This window comes from Triticum aestivum, chromosome 2A (assembly GCF_018294505.1).
Source record: "Triticum aestivum cultivar Chinese Spring chromosome 2A, IWGSC CS RefSeq v2.1, whole genome shotgun sequence".
Taxonomy (NCBI): domain Eukaryota; kingdom Viridiplantae; phylum Streptophyta; class Magnoliopsida; order Poales; family Poaceae; genus Triticum; species Triticum aestivum.
In genome coordinates this window covers 48,591,838-48,613,423 of record NC_057797.1, presented here as the reverse complement: position 1 = coordinate 48,613,423, position 21,586 = coordinate 48,591,838, and the positions used below count along the sequence as shown (strand labels likewise).

General features: G+C 47.8%; 1 pseudogene; it reads left to right on the top strand.

Annotated features, from left to right (window-relative positions):
* The first annotated feature begins 218 nt into the window (after positions 1-218).
* LOC123191472 (uncharacterized) overlaps positions 219-21,586 on the top strand; it is a 39,938-nt pseudogene continuing 18,570 nt past the window's right edge.

Here is a 21,586-nt window from a genome sequence, read left to right as displayed (position 1 = left end):
AGCAGAGTGGCAGTTTTGCGAAGCCAATCTTGGAAGTGGCAATTTAGAGAAGCCACATACTGAAAGTGGCAGGAGGCGGCGGCCACATCTGGACAGCGCGAGTTCGATTTGTGGTGTACGGCTGCCACACCACTTCCCTAATGGTAGAGCGAGAGATTGAAACACTCAAGATGAATTCGGTGAGAGAGAGAGGATTTTTCAGTTTGGCGGACGAGCCTATGGTGACCAGATCAATCAACTCCTTGCTCGCCAAGCTCAACTCCAAAAAACTGAAGAAGAATCATCCCAAGATGATGGAAGTGTTATGTCAAGGCGTGGTGAACCTAAAGAAGGGTTATGACACGCTCGGCAGTGGACAAGCGATGGATCGGGGTGCCCTGTTGTGGACGAAGTTTGCCCGGGACCTGGTCTTTGACATGGAAGAGTGGATCGATGAGCCAAAGAGCACATATTTATCGGAGATAGATATGAATATTTTGTTCAAGTCCCGGATCCACAAAGTGCTTGACCTCTTCACGTGGTGCAACCTTCTCGTTCCAACTCCAACTGAAGACCGGCTCAAGATCATCGATAATTTACATAAAGATCTGGAGATCCTTAAAAAGGAACTCCCCTATAAGTTTGGGCCATTGGTGAGTCTTGAGCAGTCAATGTGGATGGATCGAACATGTGAGCTAGTCAGCGAAGTGGAAACTTTGGTCCATGAGAAGCCCAGAAGGGACATGGATGAGTTGCAGGAAAAACTAATCCCGGACTATAGGGCCAAGATACAGGAAACTCGTGAGATCTTGAAGCATTATAGTGATAAGCTCAGTACAACCTCCATTGATTGTCCACTTATTTATGAGGAGAAAACCTGTGACCTCATTGCTCTCAAAGAACCAAGTAGTAAGCTTATCATGCTTCTGGCTGCCGCACAGCCAAGGCTAGTGTTGGTATCTATCGTCGGAATGGAAGGCCTTGGTAAGACTACCCTTGCCAAGGTGGTACATGCAAAGCTTCAATGCAAGTTTGAGTGTCGAGCTTTTGTCACTCTTGGACGAAGGCCGTCTCTAGCGGGCACTCTGCTGGATATACTTCACCAAGTAAAGGCTCAGGGCACTATTCCTCAGAATGGCACGGAAGCTCCTGAAATTAATCAAGTCGTAACTGAGCTCAGGGAATACCTCATCACGAAGAGGTATTTCTCGTTTACATTGTTATAGTGTAGATAGACATATTTATTATGCTTTCATGTAGCAACAAAATGAAAAAGAACATCACCGAATGCAAATTGAGGCTATTCATAGATCTATTCATTGTGCTTTTCCCATTCTATTTATCTGAAACCGCATCAAATTAACAATGGATAATGTTATTTGATGCATCACAAGATAATCATGATGAAAGATTGAATTTTTAGCATTTTTTATCTCTGTATTTGTTTGTGTTTTGTCAATCTTTCTATCCATGCAGACCAAACAAGCAATCAATGGAAAGAATAAATAAATCAAAATTTATCATCTTTTCTATTTAAAAGTATTAGGATAACAAATGCATATGGAATGTACTGGTAGCCAATAGAGACATTTGGTTGGATCTAACTGACTCTCAGAATTATTGAGTAGATAAGTAACAAAACTGAACCAGCTTGCTATAATGTCATCTATATAAGTTGATCATAAATTAGCTGATAATGTTAACCATGTTCCTCTATATGCTAGGTATTTCATATTAATTAATGACATTTGGAGCATCTCGGCATGGGATGTTATTAATTGTGTTTTGCCTAAGAATGATCTTTGAAGTAGAGTATTGATCACAACTTGCATCAGCGAGGTAGCCAAATGTTCTTCTATGCGCCCAGTTGATGTCATCCACCAGATGGAGCCTCTTAGCGAGGAAGAATCCAAGACTTTTGAGGGAGTCCTGGATTAGGGGGTGTCCAGATAGCCAGACTATAACCTTTGGCCGGACTCTTGGACTATGAAGATACAAGATTGAAGACTTCATCCCGTGTCCGGATGGGACTTTCGTTGGCGTGGAAGGCAAGCTTGGCAATACGGATATGTAGATCTCCTACCATTGTAACCGACTCTGTTTAACCCTAGCCCTCTCCGGTGTCTATATAAACCGAAGGGTTTTAGTCTGTAGGCAACAATCATATCATAGCCTAGCTTCTAGGGTTTAGCCTCTCTGATCTCGTGGTAGACCTACTCTTGTACTACCCATATCATCAATATTAATCAAGCAGGAGTAGGTTTTTACCTCCATCGAGAGGGCCCGAACCTGGGTAAAAACAACGTGTCCCTTGTCTCCTGTTACCATCCGCCTAGATGCACAGTTCGGGACCCCCTACCCGAGATCCGCCGGTTTTGACACCGACATTGGTGCTTTCATTCTGTGCCCTCGCCATCAGGAAGGATGCCTCATCCCGTCTTTAAAGACGACACCATTGCTAAAGGAGCTTTGGCTGTCGGCCAAACTCTCCGGCTAGGTGGTTTCCTTATGACCGCCTGTTCGGCTGCTGCGCCGACGATGACTTCTCGGGTCATCAAAAGCAATCTTCACGTCAACTCGGAACTCACCGAGCAGTTATACCCAATGGAGCTCTCTTCCCTAAACGAGCTCTTTGCTCGCATCGCTGCCCTGGGAGTCGCTACAGACTACGATCAGATTGGGCCTAAACCCGATCTGAGAGAGATTAACTCTCCCCAGGTCACCCATCGCGTTACTGTGGTGGAGGAACAATGCGGCGACCCTTCATCTATCTTAAGGACTAGCTATGTCCGGATTCCCGATCCCTCCAAGCCGGATACGCGCGGAGGGGAGGACGTCACTCAAGACCTAAACTTAGAGTCAGACAACAGGCTAGATTCATTGGACAACATCCAAGAATCCAAACTTTCGAGTTTGAAAACTCCTTGGCCTCTGAGTCTCAGATCGGGTGAGGTTTTGGATTTAATTCCACCCACCCACCCGAACATAAGCGATCTATCCCAAATTAGGCAAGAGCCTGAATAAATAGTACATCATTACTGGGTCAGATTCCTCCTGGTTATGAACAGGATAAAGGACTGCCGCGAGGAAGACGCAATTTCATTCTTCTGCAATAATTGCACGGACAAGGGAATCCTCAACGCCATAAGTCGCCGTGAAATTACACGCTTCCCTGACTTGGCGTCCATAGTACGAAAGTACTATGCGATGGAAAGCGCCTAGAAAACCGAAGTAAAATTTTGGGACAATCCGGCCCTGAATACAAACCCAGTCCGAAATAAAAGGGTGCATTATCTCCAGTCACCCGGGTTAAACACCAAAAAGCAAAAACCATCTACAGGGCATGGAACCGTACTGGAGGGATGGCTCAATGGACCCTGTAAAATTCACAGTACAGAGGGTGCCATACCAACTCATAGCCTTGGAGCATGTTGGATACTCCGGCAGGTGGCCAAAAGTGGCGAAGATCTCCTAATTCCAGAAGCCACAGAAAACCCTCCCAGGGATACCAGTATGGTATTAACAGTCTTCGAGACTTTCGCATCAAATAATATGCGGAAACAAACACTCCACAGCCTTGCCAAAGTCTACCACGTAGCAACAATAAACCCATGGAGTGACACGGCTATTACTTTTAATGCTAGTGACGAACCTAAATTCCGAATAGTCAGAGCACCAGCCGCATTGGTCCTCAGTCCAATAGTGGAGGGCTTTCGCCTTACCAAGGTACTCATGGACGGCGGCAGCGGATTGAACCTCATTTATGAGGAAACCCTTCAAAAAATGCTAATAGACTGGAACCGCATTGAGCGAAGCAGCACAACCTTTAGAGGAATAATCCCCAGTCGGGAAGCACGCTGTACAGGAAAAATCACACTAGATGTGGTGTTCGGCACGCCGGATAATTACAGGTCCGAAGAAGTCACGTTCCAAGTGGCCCCGTTCAGTAGCGGATACCACGCTCTGCTAGGGCGGGAGGCGTTTACAATCAAGCCATACCCCATTATGGGTACATGAAGCTCAAGATGCCCGGGCCCAACGGAATCATCACTCTCGCTAGTGATCCGGACATATCACTCCGCACCGAAAACAAGACAGCTGCACTAGCCATCGAGGCACTATCCGAAGCCCTAGAGGCTGAGGAACTAACTGCTCTGTGCTCCACGGTGAATAGGGACGATGTGATACTCGACAAAAGATCTAAGTCCACCTTCTTCAAACCGGCGGACGAAATAGTCAAATTCCAGGTCCATCCAACAGACCCCACGAAAACAGCTTCCATCGGGGCACAGTTAAACCCTGATGTAGACGCCGCACTACGAGAGTTCCTACATGAGAACTGGGACATTTTTGCCTGGCACCCTTCAGACATGCCAGGAATCCCACGCAAGCTGGCCGAGCACAGCTTAAATATCCTAAAAGGATTCAAGCCCGTCAAGCAGGCTCTTCGGTGTTTCTCCGAACCTAAGAGACAAGCCATGGGAGAGGAACTAGCCAAGCTACTGGAGGCCGGATTCATTAGAGACATAAAACATCCGGACTGGCTAGCAAACCTGGTGATGGTACCAAATAAGGACAAATCCTGGCGCCTGTGCGTCGATTTTAAGGACCTCAACAAGACCTATCCAAAGGATCCCTTCCCCCTCCCCCGCATCGATCAAATTATCGATGCTACCGCAGAACACGATTCATTGTGTTTCCTCGACACATACTCCGGCTACCATCAAATCAAGATGGCAGAACCAGACCAAGCCGCAACGGCATTCATCACACCATACGTCCCATTTTGCTTCAACACAATGCCCTTCGGGCCAAAGAACGCCGGTGCAACATATCAGCGCATGATTCAGACATGTTTGGCAAACCAGATCGGCAAAACAGTGGAGGCATAAGTAGATGATGTGGTCATCAAAACAAGACATGTCGAATCTCTAGTAGACGACTTGAGGCTCACATTTGATAACCTCCGAACATACGACATCAAGCTCAACCCAGAAAAATGTGTTTTCGGTGTACCAGCCGGAAAGCTCTTGGGCTTCATTGTATCCGGTCGAGGAATTGAAGCAAATCCAGCCAAGATCCGAGCTCTGTCACAATTGGATATCCCAAAGGACCTCAAACAAATACAAAAACTAACCGGATGCGTGGCGGATCTAAGCCGCTTTATCTCCCGCTTGGGAGAAAAGGCATTACCCCTTTATCGCCTCCTTCGGCGCACCGAACACTTCGAGTGGACGGATGCCGCCACGGTCGGACTGGAAGAAATAAAAGCCATATTGGCAACCAACCCAGTCCTGGCCGCACCAAACATTGGCGAACCAATGCTATTATACATCGCGGCAACTCACCAAGTTGTGAGCGCAGTGCTCGTTGTCGAACGAGAAACGGACGGACATAAATTCCTCCTTCAAAAGCCGGTTTACTATGTGTCCACTGTCCTTACTCCATGCAAGGCACGGTACCCGCATTATCAAAAGATAGCGTACACGTTCTTCATGGCATCCCAGAAGCTGCGACACTACTTTCAAGAGTGTTCGATAATAGTAGCCTCGGAAGTGCCACTTAATGATATTATAAACAACTGCGACGCGACGGGCCGGATTGCCAAATGGGCCATTGAGCTCCTCCCGTTTGACATAACTTACAAGCCACGACGAGCTATTAAGTCGCAAGTTTTGGCCGACTTCGTCGCCGAATGGACGGAAGCCGAACTCCCTAAAGAGTACGGCACATATTCCAACTAGATCATGCACTTCGACGGCTCCAAAATGTTGGCCGGTCTAGGGGCTGGCGTCGTCTTAACGTCCCCCACAGGAGATATAGTTCAATACGTACTCCAGATAATGTATACGGACTCCAACAACGCAGCCGAATACGAGGCCCTTCTACACGGTCTCCGGATGGCAGTATCCATGGGCATTCAACGCCTAGAGGTGCGCGGGGATTCGAACCTCACGATATCCCAAATAAATGGAGACTTTGATGCCAAGGATCCGAAAATGGCAGCTTACCGCAATGCCGTCCTAAAAATGTCAGCTCGGTTCGAGGGGCTCGAATTTCACCATATAGCCCGGGAAAATAATCAGGCGACAGATGTCCTGGCACGCATCAGTGCAAAACGCGATGTAGTCCCCCCAACATCTTCTTGGAAAGGCTTTTCAAGCCATCCGTGGTATGGGAAGGGGAATCCGGCAATAACAGCCCGGACCCAACCGCACTGCCCGACACCGAACACTCTGATATAATTGGAGGCTCTGCCAATGAAATAACATCTTTAGCCCATGTAATAATGGCTGTCATCACCCCATGGACAGAACCACTCCTAGCCTACCTTACTAGGCCGGAACACCCCGAGGACCAAAACAAGCCACGTTGCATAGTGCGGCGATCTAAAGCCTATAAAGTCCATGACGGAGAGCTTTATAAGAAAAGCACCACCAGAGTCCTTCAAAGGTGCATCTCTGAAGAGGAAGGGCGGAACCTTCTGGCTGAAATTCATGCCGGACTCGGCGGTCATCATGCCGCAGCTCGGGCCCTTGTAAGCGAGGCCTTCCGTACAGGCTTTTATTGGCCGACGGCCTAGGCAGACGCTCAGAATTTAGTCCAGCGATGCGTCGGTTGCCAGCTTTTTGCAAACCAAAGCCATATGCCACCCACCGCCCTCCAAACTATCCCCATCACTTGGCCCTTCACGATCTGGGGGCTTGACATGGTTGGACCCCTTAAAGGGGGAACCCACAAGAAAAAATACTTACTGGTCATGGTGGATAAGTTCACCAAATGGATAGAAGCCAAGCCTGTTAAGACGGTCGAATCCGGACCAGCGATAGACTTCATATCCGGGGTCATACACTGTTACGGCGTCCCCCACAGCACCATCACTGATAACGGCACGAACTTTACGGCCGATGAGGTAAAACTCTAGTGCAAAAACATGGGCATCAACCTCGATTATGCTTCCGTCTATCACCCACAAACCAACGGCCAGGTCGAGCGAGCAAATGGTCTTAGCATGAGCAGTATCAAACCCAGATTAGTGCGGTCCCTTAAGGAATCTAATACGCACTAGGTAGAGGAGCTCGACTCCGTACTCTGGGGGCTGCGGACCACGCCAAATCGCACCACCGGATATACACCATTCTTCATGGTGTACGGCACAGAGGCGGTTTTGCCCTGCGACATAATTCATGACTCACCTCGTGTGCGCGTGTACGAAGAAAGAGAAGCCGATCTCGATCGGCAGGACAGTCTGGACGCCTTGGAGGAGGAGCATGACATGGCAAAAGCCCGTTCCGCATTGTATCAACAGCAGGCTCGAAGATACCAAAGCAGAGAAGTACGGGCCAAAACTTACAATGTTGGCGAATTAGTTCTACACCTGTCGGATAAGAAAAAGGACAAACTCAAGCCCAAATGGGAAGGTCCCTTCATTATTGACCAAGTCCTGCCTGGTGGAGCGTACCGTCTGCAAGATGCATCAGATAACCGACTCGAGCCGAACCCATGGAATGCAGCCCGTCTCCGAAGATTCTACGCCTAGCGCCGGACTCTGCGTTCGTCTCCTTCCTGTGTCCATTTTTTATATATATTATCTATCTTATATTTGTCTCCTTCTCCCCTCCTTTTCTCTTATAGCCTTTAAGGGCTCATCCATGCCTTGTTTGCACACAAATGACGCGCTTTCCACGCTCATTAGACCTGGGGGCTTCTTTCACAGAAGTTTATTTATACGGGCTTCATGCCCAATACATGTGTCACACTTCCGCATGTACCTTTTATTCACCATTATGTGCATCGATATGACTTAAGTTTTGGCCAAGCTGGGTTGCGTGGCTCCTGTGCTTACCCCTACGTTCCCGATTGTTCGGCTAGGTGGTAAAGGCAGCACCTCTGCGATTATTACTGCCGGGTCAGCCGGATGTGTACCTCAGACTGGGTGAAGCCGAAAGCTAGCATTATTAAGGGAATATTCGATCGGTGAACTAAAGATGATCTTTCACTTATTTATTTATGCGCCCCCAGATGTTTTTCCTGCGCCTCTTTTCGCAGTCCGGACATGCACTTTAGGGCATGCCTCCCAGGGAAAGGAACCCCTAACGGAACTATTCTCCCTGGAAGATGTTTCTTACTAACCATGTAATATAACATAACTAGTTGGGCACTTGTCTGTTCAAGCAATAAATGACCCCTACGCATAGTCTCCACGCATGCCCCGGTTCTTACATAACCGAGAGGGTATTCGGACACACTCCGGACCGTCGGGTCCCGAGGTTGAAGCGAAAAGGTCTGCCATGACAAACGATCTACAATCTGGCTAGAAGGCATTATACATGTCACTTAAAATTACATAGTCAATTTGACTAATTGTATTCCTCTTCAATACCATCTAATAGGCTGTCTAGTTTACAGTCTAGTTGGGAATACTTTGCGGCCAATTCTACTTGGCCGTACACTAAGCTCACAGGGATCTCCTTCCCATCGGGCCCCACAGGTCCGACCTCGGCTATGTGGTTTGGGTCAGCCTTCGTGTACCGCGTCTTCACCATGGCCCAGGCCTCCCTGGCGCCTTGACGGCAGGCCGATATCTTCCATAATCGGAAGTGCCACCGCGCTCCCTTCAGCTTCTCTGCAAGATCTCCAAGGCCTTCGGGCATGGAGACGGATGACCACAAGGCCTGGGCGACGCCTTGCATCAGCTGCCAAACTCGTTCATGCAGTTGTGAGAGCTCGGGAAGAAGGTCACCCGTAGAACCGGGCATTTCCTCTGCAGGCCGACCTGTTAGCAGACCTACTGACATAACTCTGTTAATCTACTTCCTCGCTGAACTCTTTTTTTCGAAGTTCGTTCAAGCACTTACTAAAAATGCCGCGTCGAAGCCGCCGATTATCCTTCATGGAGTCCGACAGCTGGGCACGGACATCCTTTAGTTCCTCGCCCAGCTGGGTGTTGGCATCTTGGAGATTATTCTTTTCCTGCCTCGCCTTTGTAAGCACGCTCTCGCCGGCCTTTAACCGGCGCAAGAGTTTTTGCTTATCCGGATCTACTCCGGCGCCATCTGCAATGTTATTGTCAGATTTGCACACACGCCGCACTTCACAAAATACTTATCTTTTGAAGCATATATTACCAGAGGGGGTCTCCTTGGGCTCCCCTGCCGCGGCTAGTGCAGCCTCAAGTTGGGCTTTGCACTCTTCTAGCTCCTGAGACAGTTGGGTATTCTTTTCTGTAAGATCCTGCATAACAAATGATCCTTAAATTAGTTATTCTAACTGTTTCAAGTCTCGGGGGATACTGATATATATAATCATCAAATTTTCTCACCCGTATGTCTTTTACATACTGCTCCGTGGCTCTGGCTAGACCATTTTGAGCGGCACGGAGGTATGCATCTCCCGAATTGAAGGCATCCAATGCCTCTTGGGAGAAACAAGCGTCGCGAAGAACTGTCCGGTGATGCCTGTGGTTCATGGCACTTTCCACCTTGGAATTGGTGGCAGACAGCCTGTCCGCATCCTTTGTCAGAGGAGCGTCCGGTGCGCGCCTCGTGTTCGCCTCCGCTTCCAGACCCGACTTTGGAGCCTGGCTGGTGGAGGTGCGATTGGCAACCTCTCCGGATATAGTCCGGCGAGCGCTCTTTTACTAAAAAGGGCACGAGCGTTAGTATGCCTCGAAGAAATAACACCTGGGAATAAGATAGCGCGCCATACCGTTGCGCTGGCGTCTCAATCCGGATTGCACTTCTTTTCAGCCTGCTGGGCCTTGCTGCCCCTTGTGGGCTTGTCGCTGCAGGCTCGGCCTTCCGCCTCAAGGACTTCCCCTCCAAAACACCGTTGGTATACGGTGATCAAAAATAAGCACGGATGGATCATTTTCAAAGTATTGGGAGTTTGGTCTCAGTTACCTGTGAGGCTGGAAGCAGTCCGGGGTAATCGGCCGTAATGGCCACCAAGGCGTTGTCCTTGCTCAATTGATGAAATACCCCATCGATCAGCTCCACAGATAAGTGCGGATCCTCTTGGGAAGCTGGGTTGAGGGACCGTCCCGGATCCTCGGGTTGTGGAGGAGGGCTATTTATCTCCTTTACAGCCTGGCGCAGTTCCTGCGTCGAAATCGCTAGATTGAATATTTAGCTATGGGAATATGAAACGGATGAGCAAGAACAAGTGTTCGCTTACCCAGCTTGGAGGATTGTACATAGAAAATCTGCCCTGTGGATTGACGCGGAGAAATTCCTCCTCTTCTCCCTTGTACAAAGCGGACAAGATCTTCATTAGAGCGGCAACCGATTCCGGCCCCTTACGGCCGCAGCGGGTAGCATCATCCTCTCAGTTGAAATCCCACATGGGGCAGCCTCTATACTGAAGCAGCTGCACCCCCCGCATAATGCATGTGGCCATGACCTCGATCATGGTCAGTCTAGAATGAGCTAACAACCTTATCCGGCTCATCAGGTAAAGAACGTCCTTGTCTTTTTCCTCTTGAGGGCTCCGTGGTGCCAACTTAGGCACTTCTTCAGGGGAGCATTATCGAACTCAGGGAGGCCGATCCGAATAGGATCCGGCAAGGGGACATCTTCTATATAAAACCATTTTGAAGACCAGTCTTCGGACGCCTTCTTTGGGGTTCCGGATAGATATCCGGTCTCGGCGATGCGCCATATTTCGGCTCCGCCCACTTGATATACTGACCCCTTCTGAGAACGGGGCACAAGGCAGAACAGCTTCTTCCACAATGCGAAATGAGCCTCGCAGCCCAAAAACAGCTCACAAAGGGCTACGAAGCCCGCAATATGCAATATGGAGGCAGGCGTAAGGTTGTGCAACTGGAGGCCGTAGAACTCCAGGAGCCCCCGGAGAAACGGATGAATTGGAAATCCAAGCCCTCTCATCAAATAAGGGACAAGACATACCCGCTCTCCTTTGGAGGGATTAGGGACGCTCTCCGCTTGCTTTCCGCCATCACAGGTGGCAAGCCCGGCTCAAACCGGGACCATGTAGGCTGGGGGGAGAAGTCCCTTGGTTTGGAGCATCGCTAGCTCGCTGTGCAGGACGGAACATCTCTCCCAATCTCCAGGCTGAGGGCTGGGAGGGCGAGAGGAGGAGCTGCATCGACTGGCCATGATGGAATGGATCTTTGTCGGATGCGCTCCGATGAATGCTCGCGAAGGGAAGATGGTGTGATTTGGATCTAAATCCTCGTCTCTTTTATAGGCAGCTCATTTGCGCAGCTAGGGGGGTAAATGCAAGGTTGTTAGAATCGCGATTCTGTTATACATTCTACGGCTTTACGATCCAAACTAACCCCTATGATTCTATGATTTTAGTTCATAGAATCTACGTTTCTATGATCCTGATAGTGAAGATTCTACGATTTGCGATCCTACCATTGGAGCTCCGATTCGATTCAAAATCGTGATTCTGACAACCTTGGGTAAATGTAAAAACACCCTGGCTTTTCGCATTCGTTTGACACGTGGAAGATGGCCATTATTGGGCGTGGAAGCCAAGGAGCGCAATATTCACGAGAAGCCGGACACTATTCAACAGGTACACGGAATTTGGGGAAGAACCCGCCTTGCAATGCCGAAGACAAATCTGCGCGCCGGACTCATCGTCATTGAAGCCTGATTCGGGGGCTACTGAGGGAGTCCTGGATTAGAGGGTGTCCGGATAGCCGGACTATAACCTTTGGCCGGACTCTTGGACTATGAAGATACAAGATTGAAGACTTCATCCCGTGTCCGGATGGGACTTTCCTTGGCGTGGAAGGCAAGCTTGGCGATACAGATATGTAGATCTCCTACCATTGTAACCGACTCTATGTAACCCTAGGCCTCTCCGGTGTCTATATAAACCGGAGGGTTTTAGTCTGTAGGACGAACAACAATCATACCATAGGCTAGCTTCTAGGGTTTAGCCTCTCTGATCTCGTGGTAGATCAACTCTTGTACTACCCATATCATCAATATTAATCAAGCAGGAGTAGGGTTTTACCTCCATCAAGAGGGCTCGAACCTGGGTGAAAACATCGTGTCCCTTGTCTCCTGTTACCATCCGCCTAGACGCACAGTTTGGGACCCCCTACCCAAGATCCGCCAGATTTGACACCGACAACTTTATTTCATGAGGAGGCAAAAAGGCCCGCTGAAAATGAGTTGTTGAAAATGTGTGGCGGCATGCCATTGGCAATGATTATTGTAGCCGGCAGGAAATCTGCAGGACTAGCTGAGCCAGAGATTCATGAGAGACGTATCCTTTCAACATCAGACTAATGTTCCACATCGGATGGGATGAGAAAGTTATTGCACATGAGTTATGATGAGCTACCTGCCCCTTTGAAGTCTTGTCTTCTATACCTCGGTGTTTTTCCATAATATTATACCATCAAGAAAGACCGTTTGATACGGCTATGGATCGCCGAGGGATTTTTCTTAGGAAGACATGAAGAAAACTTGTGGAGAATAGGAGAAAGCTATTTCAATGACCTCATCTGCAGGCGGCTGATTCAGCCAGTGTTTGGCTACGAAGATGGCCAGGCTATAGGATGTGTGGTGCATGGTGTGATCCTTGACTTCATCGAAACTTTGTCTAGGGAAGACAACTTTGTGACAACGGGTGCAGATATGAGGTCTGGACTAGTTCCATGGTACCCGATTCGACGGTTCTCGTTTGATTGCTTCAGTAAGGAAGATGAAGCCGACACACTGGCCTTAGGAACCTGGTGCCTATCTAGCATGCGAACCCTCCAAATTTGCGGGCGTGTTGGATGGACAACCCTCCCCACATATCCTAAGGCCAGAAAAGGGAGAGCTCTTTTATGGTACCCTGGGGTAAATTCTAACCGTCAGTTCGTCAAATCGTGCGGTGTGTGGTGACACATACTGCTCCAGTTCTCGCGAGCGGTAGACCATGCACTGGTTAGCTCCCATCCTCCAGTATAGATGTCCTGAGGGCATTTTGGGAAGAAAAAATCAATAGAGGTAGTAAAGGCATCAGCCCGGCCGCTTGTCGAACAGGCCCATCCGGCCCTCGTGTCCAACTAGCCCACCCCACCCTCCCCATCCCCATCCAATTTCGTTCCGAGGCGATGCCGTGATCATCAAGGAATATGATGGGGTGACTAAACCGTCAACCATCAAGCTCAACACCATGGAGATTTGGATCCAAATCCATGACGTCCCTAATCTATATGCTCACCTAGTTTCTCCGTTGGCGGCAAAAGTGGGCGAGGTTCTGTTTGCCGAGCCCCCACCTCAGGATTTCCCTGATAATTTCTACCGTGTGTGGATCAAAATTAATGTCACCAAACCTCTCAAGAATTCAGTGTCCCTGATCCGCGACGGCAAGCGGCAGATCTACAAGGTGAAGTATGAAAAGTTGCCAGATTGGTGCGCTGTTTGTGGCATGCTGGGACATCTTTACAAAGAACATGGTGATGGGATTCATCCTCCGTCTGCCTTGGTCTTCAAAGAGCTCAAAGCCACATGGTATATGCGCAATGGTCGCGGTCCAGGAGGCGGCCGTGGACGCCGGGGAGGACGCCGAGGAGGCCGAAGTGGTGGTTGGGGAAACTCAAGTCAGTATGAGGAGCATGATGAGCCAGAGGACGACCTGAACGATGTGGACATGCTGAACCTTAGCAGGAAAAGTACTAATAGTGTTGATGCAAATAGAGAAACTACAAGTATAGAGCAGATTGTTGAAGATCCAAAGAGCAGCCAGGTAGCAATAATTCCCTCTACAGCAACTATGGTCAGTCCGCCACCAAAGAGGGATCCAAAAAGGCCTAAGGGTAATTCTGATGGTACAGACACTACGTCCGTGGTGACAAAAAACTGGACGGGCTCCCTAGAGGGGCGCCGCCGGGCCCAATGAATATCATTAGTTGGAACTGTCGTGGTGTGGGTAACCCCACGACAGTTCACGAACTTCGCAATCTCGCGAAGAAATTTACCCCAACCGTACTATGTATTGTTGAAACCCAGATTGATAGTGTACGTGTCGAGAATTTGAAAGGAGAATTAGGATACAATAAAAGCTATGCTGTTGGTAGTGATGGTAGAAGTGGTGGCCTAGGGATTTTCTGGAACGATGAAATAAATTTACAAGTTTCTGGTTACACCAAATACCATATAGATGCTATGATTCATGATGTGGGACCTATGCCATGGAGGTTAACATGTATTTACGGAGAAGCCCAAGTGCAGGAGAGATACAAGACTTTTGATACTATGAGAAGCCTGGTTGGAACCTCAAACGCTCCATGGGTTCTAGTTGGCGATTTTAATGAAGTCTTGCATGCAAGCGAACACGACGGAGTGGGTCAGAGGAGCCAAAACAAGATTGATTATTCAGGGCAGGAGTTGACGATTGCTTGCTGATTGACTTGGGTTTTAATGGCCTAAGCCGGACTTTTGAAAAAAGGTTTCCGGAGGAGCGTTCACGCGTGTTCGTCTCGACCTGCACTTGCATGTGCTGCATGGCGGAGCGATTTTCCCAATGCAAAGGTGGAGCACTTGCATGCTGCAGCATCAGACCACCAACCCATCCAATTACGTCTGCAGGAGAGCAATCATGAGCCAATCAACAGAGGATTTAAATATGAATGCATGTGGGAGGTACACCCTAACCTGCGGGCAGAAGTTGTTGAGGCCTGGGGATCGACGCAGGGAGAATCTGTCAGAGACGTAGCAGCCTATCTGCATGCGCTCTCATGCTCTCCAGGCGAATGGGACAGAAAAACCTTCGGCAATGTTAGAGGCAGCATTAAAAAATTGAAAAGAGAATTAGAGTGCCTCAGGTCTGTCCCAGGGCGAACTGGCGCATCGCTGCGTGAAACAAAAATTAAGAAGGAGTTACTGGAGCTATACAAGAGGGAGGAGATGATGTGGAAACAGCATGCAAGGGTAGAATGGCTTCGAGCAGGGGACAAGAATACACGCTATTTTCATATGCGTGCTAATATGAGGCGTGCAAAAAATAAAATTATAACTTTGCTACGAGCAGATGGCACAACTACGAATGATGTACAAGAGATGAAGGCTATGACTAACTCTTTCTATAACACTTTGTACACATCCGAAGGCACTGAAAATATGGATGAGGTCCTGAACACTATGTCGTGTAAGGTGACTCAACAGATGAATGAAAGGCTAAATGCACCATACACAGTGGAGGAAGTTAAAACTGCTCTCTTTCAGATGGCCCCTCAAAAGGCGCCGGGTCCGGACGGATTCCCAGCCCAGTTCTTTCTGAAACATTGGGACATTTGTAGCAAAGCAATTTCTAGGGTGGTTTTGAGTATTGTCGAAGGAAAAGAAAGTGCACAGGAAATTAATAGTACCATTCTGGTCCTTATACCGAAGGTAAAAAATCCATCGATGCTAACTCAATTTCGACCTATAAGCTTATGCAATGTTCTTTATAAGCTGGCATCGAAGGTAATAGCAAATCGTTTGAAGATTGTGCTGCCTGAGATCATCTCTGAGGAACAGTCTGCCTTCGTTCCTGGACGTCTTATCATGGACAACATCATTGCTGCAAATGAGTGTTTGCATTTTATGAAGAGAAATAAGGCCCAAAAGCATAGACATTGTGCGCTGAAACTGGACATGATGAAAGCCTATGACAGGGTGGAATGGAGTTATCTGAGAGCGATAATGCTGAAACTGGGGTTCACACAGAGATGGATGGATATAATAATGGGCATGGTAACCTCAGTCTCCTTTTCAGTCTTGTCTAATGGTCAGAAGCTGGATGAATTCCATCCTACACGTGGGATTCATCAGGGGGATCCGATCTCACCATACCTCTTTTTGCTGGCGGTAGAGGGCCTTTCGTGCCTTTTGAAATCCAGAGTTCAGTCATCCAATCTAAGAGGACTTCAAGTGGCCACATCGGCACCACCGGTAAACCATTTGCTGTTTGCGGATGACAGCCTGCTGTTTTTTAAAGCAACTAATGAGGGAGCTGAGGAGGTGTCTCTCCCGTTGGAAACCTATGCTCAAGCATCTGGTCAGAGAGTAAATAGGGATAAGTCCTCTATCTTCTTCAGTAAGGGCTATCCTGAGGTGGTAAGAGGTGCCATAAAAAATATTTTGCATGTACAAAACGAGCAGTTGAATGAGAAATATATTGGTATGCCATCGGATGTAGGCACCTCAAAAAATGGATCATTTAAATACCTCAAGGATAGGCTATGGAGCAAGACTCAGGGATGGATGGAGAAATTGTTGTCAGCAGCTGGTGTCGCGACCGGTTTTCCAGGATATATTTCCCAGAAAATGGTCCTTGTGCTCACCAGCCCCAGGATTAGTGTTAGCTGATGAGGCACCAACTTGATACAGAAATTCCAAGCAAAATACAAAATATGTAGTACAAGACCATTCTGGCCTATGAGTACAACAAATGGTTTCTGGTAGTTGATGGCGGAAGCGGTTTGTGGTTCATCAGTGGCCATGGGACTCCATTTCCCACAGGAACAGCTGACCAGGATAACTCCTATCTTTGCGAGGCTGCTATCACCATTATGTAGGTTCCGGGGCTGTCATCGCAACGCTCCTCTCCATGCAAGAAATCTGGCCAAGACAATAGCCAGGGACAAGCCAGTGAGTACTTTGAATGTACTCGCAAACATTATGAACACTGGTATAATATAACAAATGATAATCATGCTCCGAAATATTCTATGATCACAACGTCAGTCATGAAATAAAAATCCATGATGCAAGCAGGTTGTTCATATAAAACATGAATATGCAATCAGAGAGTAGAAATAGAATGCACCGATCGGGTGTCTGAAGCGATGCCTCGAAAGGACAATGATATAAAGCATGCCTCAGTCGGGCGTCTGAGCGACACCACATAAAGGGCTTATAGAGTAAATAAATAACAAGCATGCCACAGTCGGGCATATGTGCGACACCACATAAAGGGCTTATAAGTAATTTAAATAACAAGCATGCCACAGTCGGGCGTCTGAGCGACATCACATAAAGGGCTTAAAAGTAATTTAAATAACAAGCATGCCATAGTCGGGCATCTGAGCGACACCACATAAAGGGCTTATAAGTAATTTAAATGACAAGCATGCCACAGTCGGGCGTCTGAGCGACACCACATAAAGGGCTATTAAGAGAATAATCACAGTGAATATCCAGGAGGTGGAACCGTCCCAGGGATACTCAATAATTCAAATAATGTAAATGGTTAGTCCTTAATAATAATAATCATAATCATCATGAGTCACAGGTCATGATCCCTGTTCTGGTTCAGCAGTTTTTCCATCAAAGACCGACTCTAAGACCGACACTTGACCCATCCCAGACTGTAGTCCTTACTCATGGACACGGCTATTCGAATAGATATAACCTCTGCAGAGGGTGTACTCTTTACCCACGAGTAACGGATTTCCTTAGTCCACCGGGACTAATTCCGCTTACGGTATTTTGATTGAAAACACGCCTGACCCGCACACACCAGCTTAACTTACCGGTGTCTGGAATCACCCACGACAGTAGTTAAGCAAAACTCTAAGTGGGGAGGCTACAACCTCGTTTAGCATGGGATCAAATTTATACCGCGCGCTTCTAAGGGGTGCCCCCTCTCGGTCCCAACCGGAAACACCCATGCCCCCAGACCAGGTGGCATGCCTACCGGATGCAGCCGGGATCTTCCACCATGGCCTCTCTGTATGGTGTGTGCCAAGAAAGGGGTTGACAACTTACTGAACTGTACCCTACCTGCGGCAGGGACAAGTGGTAGTACGAAACAAGTATGGGGGTTACTGGAACAAGACTCGATCTATGGTCGACTCGAGAGGTTAAAGCATTTCCTGCATGGTTAGCATAAGAAATATGTTTCACACCAGTTAGACAGAATCACCACTCACCATACCTCACCAGGCCTTCGGGACACAACCGTACCGACGAATAACTAGAGACAAGCTCGTGTCTACCCAAGACAGAGACTTCCCCGGCTTCCTCCCGGCAGGCGTGAAAGGCATACGAGGATGATTACTATCACAAGCATATCAATTTCCAACAGCAAGGAATCTTCATTATGCACTCATGAGTATGATCATATCATCACATAAAATAACGAATACTTCATGTCAAGGTGGTGTTGTAACCATATCAAACAACACACAACAATATTATGCCAGGGTTGAGAATGCTTGCCTTCATGAATATGCAAGTGGGGGTGCACTTTTTGAAAGTTGCATTCTTCTTCAAAATCCTATTTTATGAAAATTTGAATTAACACATAGTTTCTAAACAGTACAAAAAAGTTGTTTGGAAAATTTTCAAATAAATATGAAAATAAACTATACAAAATTTGAGAAACAACAGAAAAAGAATCAAATCAATTGGACTTGTATTTTAAAAGTTATAGCCAGTCAAAGTTTAGTCAAAAATCTGTTTTTAATAAAAATCAGAAAAAGAAAACAGTTCGGCAGCACTTACGTTTTCCTCTAGCGAAGGCGTATTTGGTGGAATACGCTTCCACTTAAAACACGTTTCGGCGGGGCTGGGTCACTGACAGTGGGTCCCTTGGGCCCATTGGTCAGGTTTGACCAGTCGCCCGCGCCTCTTTTCTCCTCTGACCGAGCGAAGGCGGGGCTCCAGCGATCGCCATCGACGAACGGCGGCTCCCCACGGGACTCCAAGGGCAGTGATGAATCCTCCAGCCCAGGGCAGTCCTCCTAGTGGTTGCTAGGTTGGCGGGCGTGGAGGGGGTCGCCGGCGGCGAGCTCCGCAGCGGACGGTGGCTTCGGGAGGATTTGGGGCCCCGAGCTACGGTGGCTCCCGATCAAGTTTGAGAGGTGGGGTGGCTCCGCAAGGTTAAGGAGAGTCGGATGGTGGCACTGGATGGACGGGGGAGGCCCTGCTCGCGAGGAACGGTGCCGGAATGTGGCGGCGGCCGAACTGGCTGGAGACGAGGAAGACGGCCTCCCCCCGTCGATTGTTGGCTATGGGAGCTCTAGAGGGATGGCCTGAGGTCGCCTGGGGTCTGGTCGAGCTCGGGGTCTCCTTTTATAGCATCGGTAGGTTGATTCCGCGGCTCTGAGGATAGGCACGGCGGCGGCCGAGGATAAGATCGGCGAACCGCCTTGCTATAGCTTGCAGCGCGACGTGTCGAGGCTGGGGACAGCGGCAGAAGCTAGCTGACGAGCGGGCACTACTCCAGGGGCGAGCTGGCGAGCGAGAGTGGCTCGGGCGGCGCCGCCCATGGCAGAGCCGGTCATGGGCGCCAATGTGCCGCCAAAGCGCCAAAGCTGCCACTCTGAGAGGAGTAGGGCGAGTCGGGGCCGCACTAAGGGACAGGGGAGAGGATTAGGACGGGCGGGGGAGGCGGCAACGAGGAGCGGTGACTCGGGCGGACGCACTTGCAAAACGTGCGTTCTCGCTGCGCCCAGAGCACGCACACGAGGCATTCGACAAAATGCCAACGCGTCCTAGGCCTCTCTGATGCCTCTGCAATTAAACAGGACTAGGCTAATGATTATATGAGAGCTAATAGACATGTTGGTAAGGTCACTAGAGCAACTTCCTAATGCAAGTCTAAAAGCATGCTAAAACTGGCCATGCTCCTAACCTGCTCGATGAAATGCCAAGGGTATCTAGGCATCTCTTCTGCTGGCCAAAGTCTCCAGTTTGGGGTCTCTTTAGGTGCAAGTGATGATGGCAAGGTTATTTGGGCAAAACCAGAAACTTGTTAGTGTAAGTTTTTGAGAAAACCAAATCTAGACAGAAAATAAAGGACATTATTGCATGGACCAAAAATATTCCAATGGGTCCAATCTCCTGGACTTAAGGGTTTGGTAGGGTGGACTATAAGCAGGAGAAAGATCACTAGCACTAGAGCAAAATAAAATAGGGTTGCAGTAGAAAATGCCAACCTGGACCAGAGAGCAAAAGAGGATGATTTGCTCAAATTTTCCAAAGAACACCAATGTGTTTATGATAGTTGAATTATATACTCCTACTAACATCTCCCAACTTTGGTGAAATTTTTAAAGAAATATTTAAATAGATTGCAATGCAAACCACAAACTGATCCAGATTTGAAAACTTGAGGTAGGGCTCAAAATCTCCAAATGACTAAAAGATATTTTTGCATAAAAGTGATGTGGGAACATCACATGACATCCCCAAATTTTGGTGGAATTGTTAAATAAATTTATCAAAGGGTTCTAGTGCAAAAGAGGCTCTAAGGCTTATAAGAAACCATTTTAAAAGGATTAAAGTTCAGGAAAAATTAATTATAGAAATAATTCCACTGATAAAAGAAATGTTTCTTGAGAGGTTATACAAGTCCAACAATATTTTTGAAAAGTTTTCTCTTTGGAGGGAAACTCCACAACTTAGAAGAAAAGAGTGGTTCTGAATCAAAAGAAAATCCAGAAAATAAAAATTTAATTTACCAAGGCAAAATTTTAATAAATCATGGTTAAATTTTTGGGGTGTTACGGCTGGGAAGGACGTTCTAATAAAATCTGTGGCCCAAGCAATACCTGTGTATTCTATGTCTTGTTTCAAGCTGCCTAGAGGGTTGTGTGAGAAGTTGACGTCCATGATCAATGCTTTCTGGTGGGGCAGTAAACAAGGCCAGCGCAAACCCTATTGGGTCTCTTGGGACACCATGAGCATGCCAAAATATATGGGAGGTTTAGGCTTTCGAGACTTTGAAATCTTCAATCTAGCGCTGTTAGCCAGGAAGGCATGGCGTATACTTGAAAACCCAGACTCTCTGAGTGCTAGGATTTTAAAGGCAGTCTATTACCCCAACACAGAATTTTAGTCAGCTGAGTTGGGCAATCACCCATCTCAGTTTTGGAGATCAATTTTTGAAGGTCGGGACACATTGAAGGTGGGAATTATCAGGAGGATAGGGACAGGTGCTACGACAAACATCTGGGATATGAATTGGATCCCGAGAGCAGAAAACATGCACCCAATCGTGTCACTGATTGCCCAGCCACCTCAGTTAGTCTCTGAGTTATTGGACTGGAATAACGCAAGGTGGGATGCACAACTAGTTGAGCAGATTTTTTTGCCTTATGATACAGCCGCTATCTTGCAGATTCCAGTGTGCACCCGAAACATAGAGGACTTCTGGGCATGGAATTTTGAAAAGAATGGTGTTTTCTCTGTCCGTTCTGCATATAGGATGATCATGGCTATCAAGAAACAAAGAGAAGATTGTCTAGAGAATTGAGCAGGGTCCTCTAATAGCTTTGAAATTGAAAAATCATGGACTACTTTCTAGAAAACTACTGTACCAGCAAAGATAAAAGTGTTCTTATGGAGGCTGTCCAAGAATTCGCTTGCAACAGAGGATGTTCGCAAGCATAGGAAGATGTCACACCATGACCAATGTTTCGTGTGTGGAGCTCAAGACTCGTGGAGTCATAGTCCTAGAGTGCACCATGGCGCGTTGCGTATGGGTTCTCGTGGACCATGATTTGTTAGAGCATATGATTGCAACACCAGAACCAGATGCTAGGAGTTGGCTCTTTTCTATGATGGATGTTCTAAGTCACGAAGAGTTCACTCGGATGACGGTGACCTTGTGGGCGATTTGGTATGCAAGGAGAAAACTCATT